This window comes from Pyrus communis, chromosome 6 (assembly GCF_963583255.1).
Source record: "Pyrus communis chromosome 6, drPyrComm1.1, whole genome shotgun sequence".
Lineage (NCBI taxonomy): Eukaryota > Viridiplantae > Streptophyta > Magnoliopsida > Rosales > Rosaceae > Pyrus > Pyrus communis.
This window is the reverse complement of record NC_084808.1, coordinates 20,842,166-20,852,974: the sequence shown is the minus strand read 5'-3', so window position 1 is coordinate 20,852,974 and position 10,809 is coordinate 20,842,166.

The window sequence follows — 10,809 nt, the reverse complement described above, 5'->3', positions numbered from 1 at the left end:
TTATATCTTTGCACATTTAATATTTTGTAATAGACTAGTAGTGTATGGATGTTTGTTTATTAGGCGCACGAATTTCATAATCTAAACCGTTCAAATCCATGAAAATCATCTAATATATAAACCTACGATAGAAATCGTTAAAATTATTTTTGAGCGGTAAAGACCCCGCTAAGTTTTTTCATAAATAAGAATCCTTATCAAACTGAAATCGGATGGCGCGAGAGAATAATATGGGAGGGAAGTCGGGATTAGCATGCAATTGGGAGGGAGATCATGAGGCGACAAAATAGGATTAGCATGCAACTGGGAGGGAGATCATGATGTGAACCGACAATTGGGGGATGTGAACCGATTATGGGAGGGAGATCATGTGGCGGCAAAATAGGATTAGGAAGAAATGGGAGGGAGATCATGCAATTGGGGGATGTAGGTTTGGATTGCCTTGGCAAATTTATAAGTTTGTTCTTATAATTATATGTTATGTTTTTATAATGGATGATTACATACAACCATATTCAAATTTACAATTGTAATTGACTAATTGACTAATAATTGATCATAACCTAAACCAAGTTATCTGTTGCTAGAAAGTAGTTTGGAGTCAGAATTGATAAGAAGAACTTTTTCACTACTTGATCTAGATTTACAGTTTTACAACATACTTTTCGCATGAGAATATTAGTTAGTTTGCATGGAATGTATATGGAAGCGAACATAAAGAGATTGGGTTAAGTTGCAAGACTAATACTATAAGGAATTTTTTATTTTTCCAAACACTCACATATTATGAAATCAAATTGTCAATATAGATTATTGATGGCATAAAACTACAATCCAGAAATATGAAATGCTAGATATCTCTTTATCTATATATGCTCCCGTCCGTATAGAGAAACAAGAAAGACAGAATGAGAGCATATATAGTCGCCAAGAGCTTTGATTGCGTTCCTCGGAAAAAAATGGAAAGGTGCACTGGTGAAAACCTCTCACGTAGAGTTATTATTACCTTGCCGATGACATACTTTATTGCCTCTTTAATCAATTTTCCGATGAAATACTTTGTTGCCTCACATCATCGGCTAATATTTCAATATAACGGGAAAAGTTCCCGCCAAAGTTTACCCGTCAAAACAAAATTTGTCAGGGCATCAAATTTACGCCTACAAAATGATCGTCGGCTAACGTTCCAATTTTCTCGGCTAAGATTGGTGTTATAAATTGATTCTATCGTGAGTATTTAGCCGACAAATTAAAATTTTCGTCGAGAAAGGACTCTTGTGCCGACAAAATTTTGCTTTGTCGGTTTATAATTTGTCGGCAAAATTATATTTTCTAGTAGTGGTATATAGGGTAAGAATGTCAAAAAGAACTAAGAGATCGCATACATCAAAAGAAACAACAGAAATTAACAAGTAAAAACTCATTAAAGCACGATGCAATTCCAATCACAGCCCATATCTAAAGAAACTTGCAAGTTGCAAGTTGTAGAACCATCGAAAAGGCAACACGAGGAAAAGACCACACTGCCCTCTGGTGCACTACAATAAATCGACTCGAAGAAATCCTCATAGTCATTTTTCATGCACCAAACCACAAGTAAAACTTAATCCACCACCTCAACTTTGAACAACAATCGCCCAACAAAGCTCCGAGTATAACTACCAAGTTAGAGCCGTAATACGAAAACTCTTCTCAACAGAGCGAGAGAGCGATCAAAACTCTTCTTGCAGGAGCAAAAAGATCGACATAATGGTGGATCAAGATGATTAGAGGAAAGAAAAAACATGAAAGGAAAGAGAGAAATAAAGAAAGTTGAAGTTTCACCATAATACTAATTGACAATATGGAGAGTACTCCAACATTTTAAACTTTTTTACCTCCACATCCTCACAAAAATAAAAAAAGGTCAAACAGAGATTGCCGCTGACTACAAGACAAAGTAAGTTTTTCTTTTTTCGCTTTATACTTGGAAATTACTTTTCTCTTAAATTTATGTATTTATCACCGTTAATATCTGAAGTGGTGTGGAAAATTTTCAAATTTAAACAAACTGTCAATAATACAGTAAACGTGAAATTATTTTGTTTATATGACATTTATGACAATATGAAAACCTGTTACGTTTTATATGAATCCATTTGTTGTCTAGTTTATTAAAAGACAAAGTTGAAGATTGTTTTGTTTTCTGTATGCGACCATTTTTTCATTTTATTTGAAGGAGAAAATATTTTCCATAATTTGTTTCAGTCACTAAAATCTTTTCATCAAGATAAGTGTATCCTTTGGACATATATATCGTCCTGCAATGAAATAGCTGGAGCTTCAAAAAGTGTCGTAATCTCAATGAAAAGGATATGTATATTTTTATCCCAGCAAATTGTTGAAGCATGTAACTTGATAAAAATTTCTCTTCAACCTCACACTTAACTTTTTTTCAAACGAAAAGGACATGTATATTTTTATCAGAGCGAATTGTTGAGGCATGAATGTTTACATTAGAAAAAAAAGTATTAAACAACCATTCGGGCTCAACATGATCCCATCTATATATGAAAGTATCTCGAAACAAAATAAATTTCTCTTCAACCTCACACTTATTGGACGTCACAAGTAATTTTGTTGAAGACAATTTTTAATTTTAACAGAAATGAATTACTGTAACCATACTTTGACAAAAAAAATATTATTGTAATCATACTCTAAAAAAAAAAGAATTTACTGTAATTTATTTTCATATAACCCACCTTTGTTACGACATTGGCACCCAAGTCCTCATTTTTACAGAACTCGATGTGGGACAATGGAGGCCAGTTCTGCCTCTTCATATGTGAATTAATTACATGAATAAGCAGAATAAAGCAAGTTTTAAGATATATTGGATTTTCTTTGACACAGAGATTTAAATTTATCAAATGTAAAACATAGAATACATGTAACGATTCATACGTACTTATTTATTTATGCAAGTAAAAAACAACTTATTTATTTATGTATATTAAAGTTGTGGAGCATAAATAATAAGGAAATCGATGGGATGCTAAGGGATCCCACGTGTCAAATCGAAAGGTTCACCTTTATCAGATCAGGCTTTCAAGTTTCAAAGCACATGCACTTTACGCGGTTTCAGTAAATTATATTCTACGATTGCTTCCATTACACGCCCTCTATTGTCTACACTGTCTTTTCCTTTTTCTTTTTTTTTTATTCATTTCTTTTCTTTTTGATTAATATTAGAAAGATCATATTTTTACTGTATGAGAAATCTTAAGAAACCTCTAATGAACTCTCTATCGTTTTATATTTTTTTGCACAATATTTTAGATTTTGGCATGAAAGTTAAAGTTAAATTGTGAGGTGACAGAGTTCATAGAGAGTCTCATTTTGTGAGAGTTTTCTTAGCATTTCTTTTACCATATTGATATACGATAATATACTAATAAGTGATGCATACAACCAACATTTAATCATATAAATTTATTAATTGACATGATATGTAAACATCATTTATCACATCAAATGGTAGTAATAGATCTATCTCAAATGTCATATTTTCTTGTTGTTCTTCCTCTTCTGGGAAATTTCTTTTCTGTACATCAATTTCGTAGCAATATTACACCAATGACTATTGTGGTTTTCTTTATGGTCAAGCTACGTTATGGAAGTAATGGATCTATCTCAAATGTCATTAATATTTAATGATGCATCATCCTTTCCTCAAATTAACTGACCGTTGTTAGAATTTTCTTATGAACTTATTATTATGTAATTAACTAATAATGTTTATTCTCATGTGCATATTCGAGTGACTTGTTGTGTTAAGCTTCCTAGAAGCACATATCTTAGATTGCTAATTCGACTTAGGGTGTGTTTTGGAAGTGTAAGAAATAACCAAAAAAGCATTATTTTTCATTGGATCATTTACGGAAAAAAGAAGGTATCGGTACCTTTGTTTATTAGAGGACGTTATCATCATTATTTACTTTTGGATTCAATACTTTCATGATTAACATCAATATATGAATTACAATAAATGTAATATTACACAACTCTACAATCGCAAAATGTTAAAGTTAACAACATAGAATGACATTGTTAATACTGTAATAAGTTTGATGTTTACATTAAGATGAACATTTTACATTGATAAATAAACACATACCTAAAACATACCTGTTAAAACACACCTGACTAAGAAAAATTGCTTGATATGTACAAAGACACTCCAAAAACAAACCTTTTATGGTGGATTAATTTCGGTTGTAAATGATCGCGAGGGTCGTCATGCATGCCATCTTTTTGGCTAAGCTCAAAAGTTAACACATGAGATAGATGGTGCTTTCTTGGGGTTTCATGCAACAAAAAGGTCGATATTAAGATTGAAATATAGCTAGCTAATATATGTACCCTCACTATATACCACCTAGTTTACTGAACAAGTTTTCCAAACTTGCAATATTCCACGAGATTTGAGGTATGCATATCATAAAACTATTGGGTAATATGTGTGCGCTCTTTTCCTCCTTTTCTGGTGTCTGGCTAAGGAGCAAGGAGCTGCTGCGAATAACTTATCCGTAACGAGCTGTTTAACACTTTGTATTTATCCTTTTTTATGTGACTGCGTGATACGTTAAACAATCACAAATCTTCTATTTATAAAGCCAATGGAAAAGATGAATAGTGATTTTGGTGTCACCAAGCTTCAACAAAAAAAAAAAATTGGACAAAAATGCCCCAAGACAAAAAACTTCAAAGGCATCCCAAAATAATGCATTAAATAAGGCAGGGGCATTTTCGTTATTTTAACAGTATTTTTTTAATAATTAAATTTTTTTGTGGTTTGTTTTTTTTTTAATTAGTATCTCACAATAGACTAGTAATAATGTGATTCACTTTCTCTATTTTTAAACACGTTCAAAACATCTTAAGAGGCGTGTAATGCCAGTTATAAAAAAGGTCATTCGCACACGGATAATAATGTGATTAAATTAGTTGTCAAATGATTTTTTTTAACAAACGATATTATCTACACTAAGGGGGAGGGGTGGGCTTATAATAATGTGATTAAATTAGTTGTCAAATGATTTTTTTTTTTAACAAACGATATTATCTACACTAAGAGGGAGGGGGTGGGCTTAGCCTCACAATGGACTACCACAATGGATTAGCAATAATGTGATTCAATCGGTTGTTTATTAAATATTATTTTCTCTATTTTAAACACGTTCAAAACATCTTAAGAGGTGTGTAATACCAGTTATAAAAAAAGTTTTTCGCACGCGGATAATAATGTGATTAAATTAGTCGTCAAATGATTTTTTTTTAACATTAATGGACGGCAAATATTACACTCGAACGTGGTCCTTCCTTCCATGTTCATAGGTGGAAGCTCCGACATCTTCTTTTATGACACATTATATGACTCAAACTTGCATAAACATAAAACTCAATTTACAGAATACTACAACACGATTAACACTTTTACTAATATTGTATCAACAAAAGATCACACTTTCTCATATAAATATAAAATATGAGTTATTCAATTATTATATTTTTCTATCGCTTTTTGTGTTTTCAAGTTTGGGGTTGACACAAACGAGTTTAAATCTTTTGCGCTCATTTTATGTGTAGTCTCTATTCTTAATTGATCCGTGTTAATAAATATAAATCTCCTTAACTTTGTTAAGAGAGAACACAAAAGGTGAACAGTGTTTTTGGTGTCACCAAGCTTCAATAAAAAATTTTGAACAAAAATGCCCCCAAGACAAAAAAACTTCAAAGGCATCCTAAAATAATGCATTAAATAAGGCAAGGGCATTTTTTGTCACTTTAACAGTGTTTTTTTATAATTAATTTTGGTACAGTTTTTTTTTTTTTTTTTTAAATTAGTACCTCACAATAGTGTAAGATCCCACATCTCTCAGGGGTAAGGATCCTGTAAGCCTTATATGTATATTCCCATCTCTACCTAGCATGAGGCCTTTTGGGAGTTCACTGGCTTCGGGTTCCATCGGAACTCCGAAGTTAAGCGAGTTCGGGCAAGAGCATTCCCAGGATGGTGACCCACTGGGAACTCGTGTGAGTTCCCAGAAACAAAACCGTGAGGGCGTGCTCAAAGCCCAAAGTGGACTGTATCGTGCTACAGTGGAGTTGAGTCCGGGATGCGGTGGGGGCCCGGGCGGGGATGTGACAATAGGCTAGCAATAATGTGATTCAATTTCTCTATTTTTAAACACGTTCAAAACATCTTAAGAGGCGTGTAATGCCATTTATAAAAATGGTCTTTCGCACGCGGATAATAATGTGATTAAATAAGTTGTCAAATGATTTTTTTTTAACAAACGATATTTTCTACACTAAAGGGGAGGGGGTGGGTTTAGCCTCACAATGGGCTAACAATAATGTGATTCAATCAGTTGTTTATTAAATATTATTTTCCCTATTTTAAACACGTTCAAAACATTTTAAGAAGCGTATAATGCTGGTTATAAAAAAATGTCTTTCGCATGCAGATAATAATGTAATTAAATTAATTGTGAAATGATTGTTTTGTTTTTTTTTTTTAAACAAACGATATTATCTACACTAAAGGGGAAGGGTGGGCTTAGCCTCATAATGAGCTAACAATAATGTGATTCAATCAATTGTTTATTAAATATCATTTTCTTTATTCTTAATGTAAATTTTATAAAGACCGATTTTTATTATGTGAATTCAGCTGTTTTAATTGGTTTATAAAGGGTTTCTTATAACATGATCTAAAATTATTCATTTACTTCAGATATTTGAGTTTCCTTATAAATTAGGGGTGGGTAAACGTGTCCTGGACCTGCAGGTCGGGGCGGGTCCAAAAATTATAAATACAAAACGGGACGGAGCAAGCCGGGTCCTTATAAATAACAGGGCAGGGCGGTTCTTAAAATTGGAGAAAACGGGCACGACTCGGACCGTTCATTGTCTACCTAAATGAATAACCCTCTATCTCTCTACCCATTCACTTAACTATCAGCTCTCCCCTTACCCTTGATCTCTCCAACACCACTCCGAGTCTCCTCCCTCAATCTCTCCTCCTTTGAATCTCCTTTCCTCTCTCGTCTTAGAACTTAATCTCGAGCCCAGGCTCCCATCTCCGTACACTATACATCGACTCCCCACACTTTCTTGTTCTCCCTCCCACTGTAGTGACTAAGTCGACCTCGACTATGTCGACATCACATCAGCCAACCACCATCACCATCATCCTCGCCGAACACCACCATCATCCAGCAAATCCCTAGGTAATTTATCAATTAGGGTTTCGGATTTAGGAATTTAGGGTTTTTGCATAAGTTTTTCAATTAATTTAGGAATTATGTGGGTTTCTGATTTGGAATTTTGTGGGTTTTTGATTTTGTTTTGATTCATCAACTAGTGTAATTTGTAATGGCGAAGGTGGAGGTCGTGGATCCATGAGGAAGACGACGTCTCTGGTTTGATTTGCTGATTTGAACAATTTGATTACTTGTGAGATTGATTTGATGTAGTTTTGTGTGTAAGAGTAATGGGTTCTGTTAGAAACTATGGATCTGGGATTTCATGGTTTATTTACTTCGTGACATGCATGGAAGAATCGTTAACATGTGCGGAGTATATACATTGATTTGGTTGTGTTTAAACACATGCAGTGCAAAAATGTTCGTAGGATTTGTTTTTATGTGTTATGAGTAGTGCAAACTGCAAATGAGTGTCTAAAATGGTTGGTTTTGCTTCTGCTTCTGCTCAGCAAATTGGTGCCGTTCCAAAACCGTAAAAAAAAAAAAAAAAAAAAGGTAATTGGACCCGTGGACTTATCCCAAACTGGCCCATTTGAAACGGGCCAGGGGTTAGGTTCGATTCCCAAACTCAAAATCCTTCTACCTGACCTGGCCCGGCCTGGCTCGTGCCCAAACCTAATATAAATACATTCAAAATGTGTAAGTCACGCGTAGCACGCTGTGATTCAAAAAATGTCTTCTGCACGCGCATAAATGCGTGCATGAAGGCTAGTATATGTAATATATGTTGCAAGTAAGATTCTCTTGCTAATGTACAATGTATTTTCATAATTACATCACACCACTGTGAAAAGTTATATTTTATAGGGTGGAAGATTCTTTCTCATCATAATTTCTTTCTCCTTCCCTTCCTTCTTATTTGAACGGCTACCTTTAAGTGACGTTAACATTTTATATTAATTTCTTATAAAGACAAAAAATAAAATGTGAGAAAAAAAAAAAAAAAAGAGAAAGAGCAAGAATCCTACTCCATATTCGAGACCTAGTTGACTCTGTTTTGCTTAGTAGGTAAGCTTTTGGGCGAACGTGAGATCAGACCGAAAAACAAAGGGTAAATTCCTAAAGCGTAGCCAGGGTTTTTCACATATATTCCTTTCACATGCATTCAACAGCACCAAATAATTATAAACACAAACCCTACTATTTGGAGATCGTGTAAAGCACGATATGCATTGGGGGCGTGGTGACCGACTGATGATCTGATACATGTTCGTATTAGACTCCCTAGGACACATCGAAGGTGACTGATAATTTACGTTTGACTAAAGGGTTTCCGAGTCAGATGCTGTACAGGCCGATATGCATGTCGTGTGTGGGGATCTGAAAAACTCAAAACGCATAGGTCAATAGTCAAATCTTTGAATATTTGTTTCTTCAACGACACCAAAACAGCGAAGTTTGATCTTTTCCTTTTTATTTTTTCTTGTTTGCTGCACAGAATACACTCAAAACAGCTTTGGTTGCGAGCCCTTTTAATTAAATGTGGGGTTTGGGGTGGCTTAAACTTTCCTTAAAACTTAAAAGGCTTCTAATATGTATTGATGGGGATAACAATATTTCATGCCTTTTACATATCTGTTGCATTGTATTCTTTTGGTTTGTTTTTAAACAAGAAGTCAATGAGCAAGTTACTAGGAAAATGAAAGAGGTTGAGGGATATAAAGTTAGTGGTGACCACATTTTATTATAGGAAACTTTAAAGAAAAGCTTCCGTTATTGTTCATTTTAACGAAAAATCATATTTTTACATTAAAAAGTCAATTCTGGTACTATTCACTCTACCCTTTATTTTGTCCTTATCGTTAAAACTCAAAGTTTTCAAATATTTTTTTTATTAATTTTCCTTTTATTATATGATGTCTCAAAACCAATACGGAGTTGGTAAGTTAAACCATTTTGATAGTGTCAAGTTATCCAACATGATTTGTCAAAAGAAAAAAAAAAGCTATCCAACAGGATTAACTACACATATTTAGTAATGTTAATTGTTTTGAGAAATTTTATCTACGCAACACTTTTTTCTGTGCGTACTCATGTTTATTCTTAGCTTTACAACTAAATAAATTAACAGAAAATCAATAAAAAATAAAAAACCAAGGATGTGTTGAAGGACAATAAAAGTGCATGAAAATGATTTTGCATTCCATGAAACAAAATGCTCCAAATACAACTTAAGTTATAGAAAAAAAGAGAGAATTTTCAAACAAATGAATAAGAATTATGCATCTTCTAACAGTGTTCATGATATTTGTTTGTGTGATTAAAATTCGTTCCACATCATATATGAAAAGGAGAGATAAACCTCTAAAAGTTGATGTGACATCATTTAATTTGCTCATTCGATTGCATGCATGTATAATGCAATAGGATGTGATACAAAGGACGGTCTTGAAGGAAGATTATATTTTTAGATTATGTGGCAGCCCAAATTGCCCAATATAGCCTTGTATGTATGTTTTTTCCTTAATTAATACCTCCAACAATAAAAATTATAAATTCAAACCTGAATATATACCATGAACAATGTTCACGTATAAATTAATTGATACTATATAATTCATTGTACCTTGAATGAATGCAACTTCAATAAATTAACAAACCCTAACTTTTTTTCAGAAAATTCTTTTTAATATCTTGAACTAAAAGGCATCAAGATATTGCATGCAGTTGGCCGTTTGAATAAGAACGATTCAGTAGAACCTTTTATTGTGCATTCTCAATAAACTAAAAGGGCTAAGATTCTTTTCTCTTCCACATTATTGCTTATAAAAGCAGAGGAATCATTAGTGGCTGCTGTCTTATTGCAAACTTGCTTTATTATAGGCAGCATCGATCGATCAAGCCCTAAAAATTATAACTTCCAAATGCCACATTCGAGCTCTATCAAACCTGCCAACGTATATATATATATATATATATATATATATATATATATATATATATATATATATATATATATATATCTATCTTATCACCGACCACTTTATTATATACTTCATATCTTTACATATATGTTTCAGAATCTAAGGTGTGAACTTTCATAAGTTTTAGATGGCTTCAACTGTTTTCTAAAATTTTAGGTATGAAGATAGATTGGACCGAATTATTGACATGCATATAGTTAACCTGCAGTTTGAATAGCTTTATAATTATTTTACAAACAAAATATATTTTGGAAATAATGAACGGTTGTGGACCTTCTGGTGCATGCATTCGACATTTTTATTGCCTTTGGATTTTTCTGGTAAACGGTCACAAAGCAAACTTCAAACCAAATGTTTGGATACTAAATTAGGTTTACTATGTCGACGTCTATCAAATTAGTTTAGAATTTTCTGAATGCCCATTTGATTCCCATTTTGACACAATAAAAAAAATATGAAAGTAAAATCATTTTGGTGCTTTAAAAACAAGTTTAAAGATGACTAATGCTGATCATTTAATTAGCATAACCCAAATCAAATTTATTTGGTTTAGAAGTCACTTTCTCGGATTC